The 11,394-nt window shown below is 32.8% G+C and overlaps 1 long non-coding RNA gene across 1 annotated transcript in view; it reads left to right on the top strand.

The window, feature by feature from the left end:
• The window catches only part of LOC117114383, a 14,137-nt gene extending 3,130 nt beyond the window's left edge, over positions 1–11,007 (top strand). The window contains exons 3-4 of the long non-coding RNA XR_004446353.1: positions 7,809–7,936; positions 10,769–11,007. This is a non-coding gene — a long non-coding RNA (uncharacterized LOC117114383). The remainder of the gene's footprint in view (positions 1–7,808; positions 7,937–10,768) is intronic.
• Positions 11,008–11,394: the final 387 nt, after the last annotated feature.

Below are 11,394 nucleotides of genomic sequence, written 5' to 3'. Positions count from 1 at the left end.
GAAACATGTCGTTCATAAGTTTTAATTATTAATTTAATTTCATTGCTGCTAGTGCAAAATAAAAATTCCGAACGGTCTAAACGGGTTTCTGTAACCTACATTGCTAGAAACGTTTAGGCCTATCGATGTAAGACCTAACATCTACTTATCGGGTACTGCACTACATTTAGTGATAAAAATATGGTCTTCGGAGCGCTTATATTTTGTAGAAAGTGGCTTATAAAAATGATCCGCAATAATTCCTTATATCACATTAGCTAATATTTAGATAAAAGGTATCCGAGTATCGATAAAAGAAAAAAACCAAATAACAAATCGTAAATCTTTTAACACAAAGCTAATTCTCCAAGTGGATACACAAAGACTTGGTATCCTTGGTTTTATGTTGTATTGAGGATCGTTTTAAGTTTCTTTCTATTTCATTTCTCACGAAGTGCATTTATGGTAAATATAAGTTTCCAATTTTCAACCATATTAAAATTAATCTTAGACGTTATAATTTAATTGATATCAATTTTATTCATAATTTTGCTAGGACTGATTGTTTCAAAAATTCTATCTGTAATTATTTTCCCCGTCTTTGGAATGATTTGCCGACTAATGTGCGTGATAAACTTATTTTAAATTTTAAATATTTTTTTAAAGCCTTGAAAGATTATTTTAAGGGCTTATTTTGATATTTATATTCATATATATTTATATATATTGTGTCTGTTTTTCTCTGTCTTTTTGTTAGGTAATCCATTTGACAGTTGATTTAGTTCTCTTTTTGAATTTCCTGTCTCTCCGTCTTTTTTGTGTATGATATTTTATGTGAATTGTATTTTCGAGACGAATAAATGAATTGAAATGAAATGAGACGAAACCCCAAGACCATCCCCGAAATTTCTCTCCTCAAAGTGGTGTCGAATTGGAGGGCGAACTGTACTGAAGATTTATTAATATAGATTTTGGAAAGATAATTTAGTGCATCACTAAAAATATCACAAATATACATATCAGATGAATTATTAGTTAAATTATCATTCATGATGTGTCATAGAGTCATTATAGATGACAACATCATTGCCAACATTACAAAAAAATATTTAATGTAGGCTCTTGTTACCAATGTTTTTATCATTGCCAACATTTAAAAAAGACGTTTAATGTAGGCTATGTTAGCACTGTCGTTATCCTGTGTTTACATTGTTATTAATAGCAGACACTGAACTTGAGGTCTTCCTAGAGGTGGTAATAATTGTTTCAATATCTTCCATTTCATGATTTGAGTCTGGATTATTCTAAATTATATGAGAACGAAAATATTTTCTTTAAAGAATTTTACTTATTAGTTTATTAGGAGCTTTCCTACTTGCTTTGTATAGTATTTGGTTGTTTTCGTTTCTTAATTGTGTAACCGTTTTCTTGGGAGTAATCGTATCACGTCATAATGTTATGAGACCTGGTTTATCCACACCGGTAAGAAGTTGGATACTAACTGGAATGGAGTTTACTAGCTTAGTGGCTAAGGTGCTTGCTTTCTAATTCTAGGTTCTGGGATCAATTAATATTAAAGTGGGACGTTTTCTCACGAACGGAAACAACTCCAATCCCTAAGTCTCATAGAGAGACTTGGTTTATAAAGCATCATTCCATCATGTAAGTGGCGAGTGTACTTGCTGTTGGATGTAAAGGAAATACAAAGCATTAATTTTTATATTTACTTCAGAAAAAAAACCCCAAATAAATGTTATTATTGAAAATAGTTTTAGACTCTTTAACGTAGATAGTATTTAATTTAATAATTTATTGGCTCTCTCTTTCAAAACAGAGGAACACTCTCACGCAGGAGAGGTTCGACCATACAACAAAACAAAAGTTACAAGTAAAGATAAAATTCATAAAAAAGAGACAATAGTAATGAAAAATCCAAATGCAATTAAAATAATATTCTAAAGTTTAAAATCTCAACTAAAAGGGGAAAAAAAAGAAAGAAAAAAGAAAAAAATATATATTATAATAATAATAATAAAATAAAATAAAGTAAATAAAAATAAATAAATAAAAACAAGCACATAATATAATAAATGCAATGTGAACTTGATGTAAAAGCATACATATCAAAAACACAACAGAAGTACAGTTAATGTCTATTCATAAAATCATTATAGAAAGAGAAAAAAAACATTTATAAGCTATTAACATTATTAGCAGGGTCATTTAAAACATTTGTTCGTTTTTCCCATGCATCTTTTAGATATTCTTTAATACAAGTATTAAAAAGTAAGCCAAGAGTGGAATTTGTTGAGAAAAGATCATTAAGCAAATAATGAATTTTTAGATCTGGTGAACCATTGGAGAAATTTTCCCAATATTCATGTAAATTATTTTTAAATAGAGCAATTTTAATTTAATGGAAGGTCTTAGCCCTAATATTATAATTTCCATTTTCTATATTTATTTACACGTTGTCCTGTAATAAGAACATTGGATTTCTTGTAATTAAAATCCAGTTTCCATTTACTTGAAAAGTCACTTGCTGCTTTAAGGAGGAGATTTACTTGTATGTTGTAGATATAAAATTTAACTATATACGTCTTCACCGACTAACACTACATCATCAGTCCAAAATAAGGCTCCAATTTCAACATTAAATATAGTAACTCCAGGGTTACTGTTTGTTATCATTTTTTGTAATTCGTTGATGAAAATAGAAAACAAAATAGGTTATAGTGAACAGCCCTGTTTGAATCCTTCGTCGATATTGAAGAATTCAGTTTCTATATCTTGAAAAATAACTTTACCTTGTACGTTTTCATACAAATTCTTAATAATTTGGAGTAAATTTCCTTTAACCCCAATATTACTAACAGCTGAGAATAACCCTTCTCTCCAAACAGTGTCAAATGCTTTTTTAAAATCTAAAAATGCAAGAAATGTTTTTTGCCTTCTGATTGTCATGTGCTAATGATGCTTTTAAGTGTGAAGATATGATCTTCACATCTTCTATCCTCTCTAAAACCGCCTTGCACTTCACTTAAAACGTTAAACTCTTCTAAGAAATTTGACACTGTTTGGGAGATAATGCGGTTGTAAACCTTAGCGACACATGAGTTCACCAGAAATACGGATTTGAAGCACCAAAGTTGGACATAATTGCAACAAAACGTTTTTTTATGAATATATATAGTTAAATTTTATATCTACAACATACAAAAAGTTTACCAAAATATACCCACGGGAAAGGTTATTTTTATAGCAAAGAATACTGAACTATTTCACTGGGCTTATACGCCCTGCCTAGGATGTGTGTGCTGTGCCTTGGTTACGAAGCGCTTTAATTTGATTTGCCGCTGACGCTTTTGATTGGGGTGGGAGGGAGGTAGGCAGGCAAGTAAAAAATGGAAATTATAGATGGTTGATGTCCAACACTTATAATTGACAAATAAAAAGGTTAAGGAACTGAAATTTTATTAATATTTATTTGGCATATTATTACGCCATAGACCTGTACCGCCGTTTGTTTAATAGTGTTTGTGTTACAAAATGCATAGAAATATTTGTCTTGGTCTTGTAATAAAGTTTTAGTAGACATTTTATCAGGGAACAGTTTTATAGTGTTGTGTCGCTCATTCACATCCTCAGCTCCTTATTTGTCTACTATTGAGAGACATTTACGCCTTAGTGCCTGCTAAATTGGCGGGCATTATGGAATCAAAAACATGACAAAGGTGCTATCAACCAATGTCAGAATTAACACGGTCGGAATAAACCGATGGAAATCAACAAATCATGAAAATTAAATTGAAAAGCTGTTTTAGATAATTATTTTCTTTAATAAGTATGTTTATCAAATTATATTGTTGTTACAAGACATTACAGCACTTCAATATAAAGTAGAACCCCTAATCAGGGGCCCTTTGGGACTTCTAAATAAGATAAGGGTACCCATATTCAAGGGATACAAACCAAAGCGTGAAATTGTACCGTTATTAGGGGTGTTGGTATAATGTTTTCAAAAATACAAAATTTTATTTATATTGACCTAAAGTGAGTTACAGTAAAACTAATTTATATTAATAATTTTCAATGCAAAATTCATTTACCGTCAATATGAAATCAGCAGTAATGTAATGTTATGTTCCCATTTTCCTTGATGCGAATTAAATGACCAATATTCTTTTTTTCAATATTGAGCTTTCTATTGGATGCATGTATCATGAATAGAGTAAACGACTCAATAATTAGCAGGCCCTATGTTATGATACAGATTTGAATCCTAAAAATAAATTCAAAAGGCGTCAAAATATAAGTTGAAAGATTTTTGATTTTGAGACTGCTCTAGTTTTTGCGATACTGTACAATGAAAAAAAAACGGTACTCGACAATAAATATAGTAGTAGTTCTACATCATGTAGGTCGATGCGTTTCTGGTTCCATTCTACACTTAGATACTGATGAGATTACATTGAAAATAGCCTACGTTACTAAGATTTTCTCTATACGTTCATGCGTGCGTTGGCCGCCGAGAAAACGTTGTGATGAGGGGAAAGTGACACACTTCAAGGTGTGCGCGACTACTAGACTGAACCGGGAAGCAAGAAAGCAATGCCTAAGCTAAGGCCTAAAAATGAGATGTTATTACAAGGCCTCAGGCCTAGACTTTACAGCAAAATTTGTCTGGGTCATACATGAACTAACTCTGGTACGATTCCAATTAATTTCCAATATTTATAACTCTGTAATTCCTGTAAACCGGAAGAAATATATCTGTGATTCGCCCACCAAACCTCGCGATCGCGAAGCTCGCACGCGGGTCGCGATTTTTTTCCCGTACGAAACATTTACATGAAACTCCACTCGGGCCGTCTCGACTGAATCGACTCGGGCCGAAAATCTCATATTGCGGAATTCAGGAGGTCAAAAGGTCATCAACAGATAAACGTCTACAAAATGCAAAACAACTTCTAAAAGAACGTTGCTGTCTGATTTTTAAAAAATACATTGATGTTACCATGCTAATACTAATGGGTCGTTTAAAATGACATATAAATATTTGATTGAGCTGCACGAGTAATGGAAAGTGTTATTTGAACTTGAGTTACATGCTGTGACAATTTTATTTTTATTGTTTTAGTTAGATCTGTGTTTTGCATATTTACCTAGGCCTACTACTACTAAAAATACACGCTTTCAGGGGAAAGCACAAAGAGGAATAGCGCGTTTCTTTCTGACAGTTATTTTCAAATTAAGAGAAGAGCTGAGAATAGGCAGCTCTAAAATACTGATGCCGCCAAAGACCTGCCAAAATGGCAGAGCACCAATTAATTGTATAAATGAGGCCTAAGCCTAGTTATATGGTAAATAGTATCTGCAGGTTCTTGATTACAAGGCTAGACCAAGTTAATTAATGCCGAAATGATTATTATTTATTATTAATATTAATTATTATGTTATTAAAACCTACCTTAGGAACTTAGACAATGGTGAAATTAGAGAACATTAAAAAAAAAACGACGTTAAGGGAAAATAGCACAAAAGATATTCCCTTTGGGCTAGTTATTAGTTATAGGCCTAGTAAATAGGTTCTTGATTACAAGGCTTAGGCCAAGGTAATAATGCTGAAATTATTATTATTATTATTGTTATTAATTAACATTAATTACATTACAAGGATAGTTTGGCCAAGTTCAATAACGCCGGAATGGTATATTCTATTTATTAATAATATTTCTCTTATGCACTCTATTTTTCTGCTTCAATTTCCCCGGGGAACCCCGGCAAGGCCCCCCCCCCCCTTTTTTTTCAAAATTTCAATTAACGTCATGTGAAGCGTGACTGTTGGTGTCTGCCTAGGACCCTAGCCTAGGACCTAGGCCTAGTTTAGGGAGGGCCTATGGTAGGTGGACTTAACTCAGCCTGCTTTAGGCCTGTAGTTTTATCTTCTTTCTGTCAGCCTTTGGTGTACCTATCTACACTTTTTAAAGAGGGGTACTAGCTGTTGTTGTTGTTGTAGATATTATACTAACATTTAATAACATACAAGAAGGTCACAGTTAGTTACACACGTACATCCCATAAATTTCATAGCCTACCGTAGGTAAACATTGAAAGAGCAATAAAAGTAAAACTCGAGCGTCACGACATTGCGAAGTGTCTGCTCTTGTTCCTCGTATCGAACTCGAGTCGAGTCAATCCGAGATGGCCCGAGTGAAGTTTCATGCAAATGTTTCGTACGGGAAAAAAAATCGCACACGGGTCTCACTCTTCCGGCAACAAACAGATATGACCTACGTTGACCTAAATGTTGACCAATCATAATCAAGAAAAGTTTGAAAACCGCAGTACGTACCGTGTAAAAGTCTACTTTCAAATAGTGCTGAACTTTTGGTTATAAAAAACACCTTTATGTACGTCCAAAAACACCTTTATGTACGTCCTATTTTGGTAAACTTTTAGTATGTTGTTTTACATATAATTAAGTTTATATTTAGATCATAAAACGTTTTGTTGCAATTTTGTCCAGTCAAATCCGTATTTCCGGTTGACTATTAAGTGTAATGCCTCTGTAGTTGCTAAGGTCTTTGGGATCACCCTTTTTAAATATTGGAATTATGACACCCATATTCCAGTCGTTTGGAATTGTCTTGAGTTGACTCGACCTTTTAAATAAAATATATAGTGATCTAATCATGCCATTTCCTCCATTCTTTAACATTTCATTTGTTATGGTATCTAAGCCAGGGCTTTTATTATTTTTACAATGTGCAATAGCCGCAGCAACAGCCTCATAAGTTAAGTCAAGCTCATCTAAAGTACGGTATTATTTTGGTCGTCACTGTCACATTAATTAAAATCATTTTCTAAAAGTACGTTTATGGATGTGCTATCCTCAGGGATTATATTTTTATTACCAAGGGTCTTGAAATACTTAGTGATGATTTAATTGTTTGTTTATCTGATGTTATTGTTTGGGTATTAGGAATAATAACAGAATTTATATTATTGGTTTTCTTATTACCCTTTAACATGGTCCAAAAAACACTGCACTGGACCCCTCCTTTTTTTGCAAGTTTTGTACATTTGTTAACACGACTTTGCATTATTTTCTTATTAATCATTAATTTACATTCTTTACGGCTACGTTGGTATTCATCCCATAATAAATTGCACCTTTCTTGGTCAAATTCAGGGGAATCTTTATTTTTAGAATAATGACGATGCGATTGACACGCCACTCTTCTTTTTTTAATTAATGTTTCAATTTCTTTGTCGAACCATGTTTTATCTTTTTGTATCCAAAGAAATTTTTAGCTGTGGATAATACATGGTTTTTCCATTGATTCCACGCTTCGTTAGCATTTAAATTTGAAGGATCCCAGTTTTCAAATTTGTCGTTGATACCTTCCTGAAATGGTCTCCAATTTTGATCTTGTTTTATGACAGTTCCAAAAAGTCTTATTATTAACATTTTTATGCATATTACCAAGATTGTTGTATTCATGATTTAAGTAAATAATGACTACGTTGTGGTCGCTACCTAAGTGATACCAACATTCTTCGTCTAATTTTTGGATACAGGTTATTGGTTACAAGGCCATAATCTAATATACTTTTGTTACTGTTTTTAAACCACGTAAAAATGCCAGTGCATTTTTCACTACTATTTAGAATATTCATGTCACTATCATCACAAAAGTTAAGTAAACTCTGGCCATTGGAATTAATAGCATCATCCCCTCCACTTATTTCATTACCAATTTTACCGTTGAAGTCACCAACAATGATGATATTATCACTACTCTCATTGATTTCTATCTTTTCAGTAATTACGTCTTATTAGGCAACCATGAGAGGTTTGGTGCTTTTTGCAATAGTGGTAATGCTGGCTGAGGTGTATTCTACTCACTATCGTGGCGGTACTTTCTACTGGGAAAAACTTGGAGAAACCAAGGTATGAACTTTGTAAGCAAACATTCAATTGGGCCTAAATATAATTTAAACAACTGTGCGAAATGTTTCATTGCTTAAACTGACAACTTACCCATTAGTGACATTGCAATTTTATTGCTTTATTTCCAGATCATATTTCAAAATAAAACAGAATAAAATACCATGCATCACAACATTTATTTTCTTCCTTTGAATAAATACATACAATAGGCCTATATGGAAAAAGCAAAGGAAAAGGCAATTGCCAGAGAAGATATAAAATCTTGTGATGGGGAAGCCAAAAAAAAACAAAACAAATGAAGGCAGAATACAGACGAGACAGGACGGGACAAAAAGACGGGGGAAATAATACTTATAAAAACAAAAACCAAACAAAAACAACAAAAATAAACTCTGACCTAGAAGACGATTTGTTGGAGATGGTTATAAAGAAAAGTGTAAAATGATTAGGCCTATTTAATACATGACAATAAGTGTTTCTGTTAATGGTAGTGGATAGTTTGTTTTTGAATGTGAATTAATAATGGTTCGAGGTAAATTGTTCTATAATTTCGAACCAGAATATCTTATATTGTGTTGAAATTATGAAAAGATTGAGGGCTCAATCTTGTTTTGACTGACAGATCACTTCACATTCTCTCTCTTGTCATCATGCTTCAATCCGTTCAAGTTGATTGTATTCCAAGTAAATTTTAATATTTTTTAATCATCCCAATCACGCTTGATCTGCTTAGTTATTTAGCTCCCTTGATTGTGTGTTCACTTATAGTGCATGTACAATTTGTCTGAAGCCTCACGCATATTTTTAATTATGTATTCTGCTGTTGTTTTTGGGCACAGTTTTGTGACCGGGCTACGTGACAGCCTAGCCTACAGCTGCGGTCTTGAGTCCGGTGATTACCTCGGACATTACAGGCCAGTTTCTGAGCTACGAGTGGATAACCACTTTCACTCTGTTACTCTCTTAGGCAGATCAGGCCTCACGATTGAGGAAATTCACAACTTTCAGCCCCTCCTCTAATTTAAAGCCTGATATCCTTGTTGTAGACGTTGGAAGTAATGACCTAATTTCTATCGCCCCTTTCACAGCTGCTACTCTGTTAATTGACACTTTAATTAATAACGAAATAATAATTATAAAAATAAAACAAACAAAACAAAAACAACAAAAAGTAACTCTGACCTAGAAGACGATTTGTTGGAGATGGTTATAAAGAAAAGTGTAAAATGATTAGGCCTATTTAATACATGACAATAAGTGTTTCTGTTAATGGTAGTGGATAGTTTGTTTTTGAATGTGAATTAATAATGGTTCGAGGTAAATTGTTCTATAATTTCGAACCAGAATATCTTTTATTGTGTTGAAATTAATTAGTTTTGTGGGTGGAAATAGAGAGATCAGACCTAGTCCTAGTGTGGTGCTCATGAAGAGCGAGATTAGAAATAAACATATTATTACAGAGGCGTTTAGGATAAAGAAAGTTAATAGATGATTATATGAAAATGGATTGTTAAAGTGTGGTTAAGAAGTTTAAGATTAGAAAATAAATGGGACAAGAGAAACCACGGTTACGGTGCCAAATATAGCCATGATAGCCTTCTTTCGAATGGTTTGAAGTTTTATGAGGTTGGAAGGGTAAGTATTAGCCCAAAACGATGTTACAGTATCTCAGATAAGGAAGAATTAGTAAAAAATATAAAATACGTAAAACGTTTGAAGGAACAAATGAAGAAAGTCTAAGAATGACATCAAGGTTAAGTTCTCGGAAACTTTATTTTCAATATCTTCAATGTGTGTTAGCCAGGTTAGTCCAATATTAAGGTAAACACCTACAAATTTGGTACTGTTGAAATGAATTATAATCTGGTTATCAATTATGTAGAGTAGGCCTACTGTCAATGAATCAATCAATCTATCTTTTTGGATGTAACTGCATTTTGTATGGTTGATAGAGAGCTTGTTATTAAAGGTACTGAGATAAAATCATATGTTGATTTACAGTATGAAAACGTGAATGGATATTTTTAGAAGAATAACATTCTGTCATCAGCCTGAGGGAAAAAGAGATCAAATTAGAAGACCAGTGGATGTCATTGATGTACAAATTAAATAAGAGAGGACGTAATAATGAACCTTAAAGAACACCACTGGTTATTGGAGAGAAAGTAGAATTGTAATTTGCGTATTTAGTGTATTAAGAACGGTTAGATTAAATATCTTTTGAAGAGATTATGTGCCGACCCCTTATACCACAATAAGATTAAAGAATATCGTGGTCAATTGTGTCGACGGCTTTCGAAAGGTCAATGAACACTCCAAGAGCTAAATGATTTTCTTTCGAACGCATCTACAATTTGATTAATAAGATCCGTCAGAGCCAGAGGTACTGTATCCCTTTCTAAAACCAAGTTGTCGGTTATATAAAATATCATGTTTCGTAATGAAATTGAAAGTTCTGTCATATATAATGTTTTCTAAATCTTTCGAAAAAAACAGATAAAATTAAAATAGGACGGTAATTTGTGTTAAATCAGATTTGTAGATAGGGGTAACACGGGAAAGTTTCATCCTGTCTGGGAATATACCTGTAGTTAATGAAAGATTGAAGATATGACATTGAATGGTGATTATAAAGTTATTATTAAAAATACCTAAGGAACCAGCCAATAATTGTATTTTCGCCCCTAAATTGGTCGCGCGCACGTTCGCACGAAAACGCCACTATGAGAGTTTGGACTAAGAGTGTCACCAAACCACGGCGCGTAAAATAAGTATCACTTATTGTTATCATTGATTTAAAAAGAAATTGATAGGATCTTGTTTATTTAACAGATCCGTGTTCACTGGCGTCTTGCCTTTCAACTGACCGATGACTATAAAGAGTACAAATGTGAACATATCGGACAGAACATGAAAGCCGAATCTTTTTTGGACCTGAATTGTTCTGATTGCGCTTCCAACAAAACCATCTTAACACCATTAACATTGAAATGTATGTCAATTTCAAGAGAGTTTGGATGGAGTCTCCTCGATGGATACGTAGAATACCAAGCAGACCGCAACAGGTTTACAATGGAGTGAGTAATCGACCTTTTTATGTATTATCATGGTATTCACAAATCATATAACAAATCCCTTAATTTGAATTGTAAATTTAATTGTGTATCTTTTTATATTTAATTTTTAACCTTTTATAAGTTGCAGTGTATAAACAAAGATTTTCTAATGTATTTTTTTATATATTGGACAATAAAAGATTGAATTGAATTGAATTGAATAATTTAATATGAATAATATAATATATTCACAACTGTACAGTATCACGGTATTATATTATTCGTCGTCGGTGTTTAATGAAATGGAGATGCAGTTCTTACCTACCCAATGTGTTGATCCTGCCAAATTGGGTTTTCTTTCTTACGACAACTCCACTTTATAAGCTTATAATAAACCATGGT

The sequence above is a fragment of the Anneissia japonica genome, unplaced genomic scaffold, assembly GCF_011630105.1.
Source record: "Anneissia japonica isolate Jap-2015-1 unplaced genomic scaffold, ASM1163010v1 scaffold199_len4679917_cov187, whole genome shotgun sequence".
NCBI lineage: Eukaryota > Metazoa > Echinodermata > Crinoidea > Comatulida > Comatulidae > Anneissia > Anneissia japonica.
Note: the sequence above shows the minus strand (reverse complement) of the source record. Positions and strands in the feature narration are given on the sequence as shown.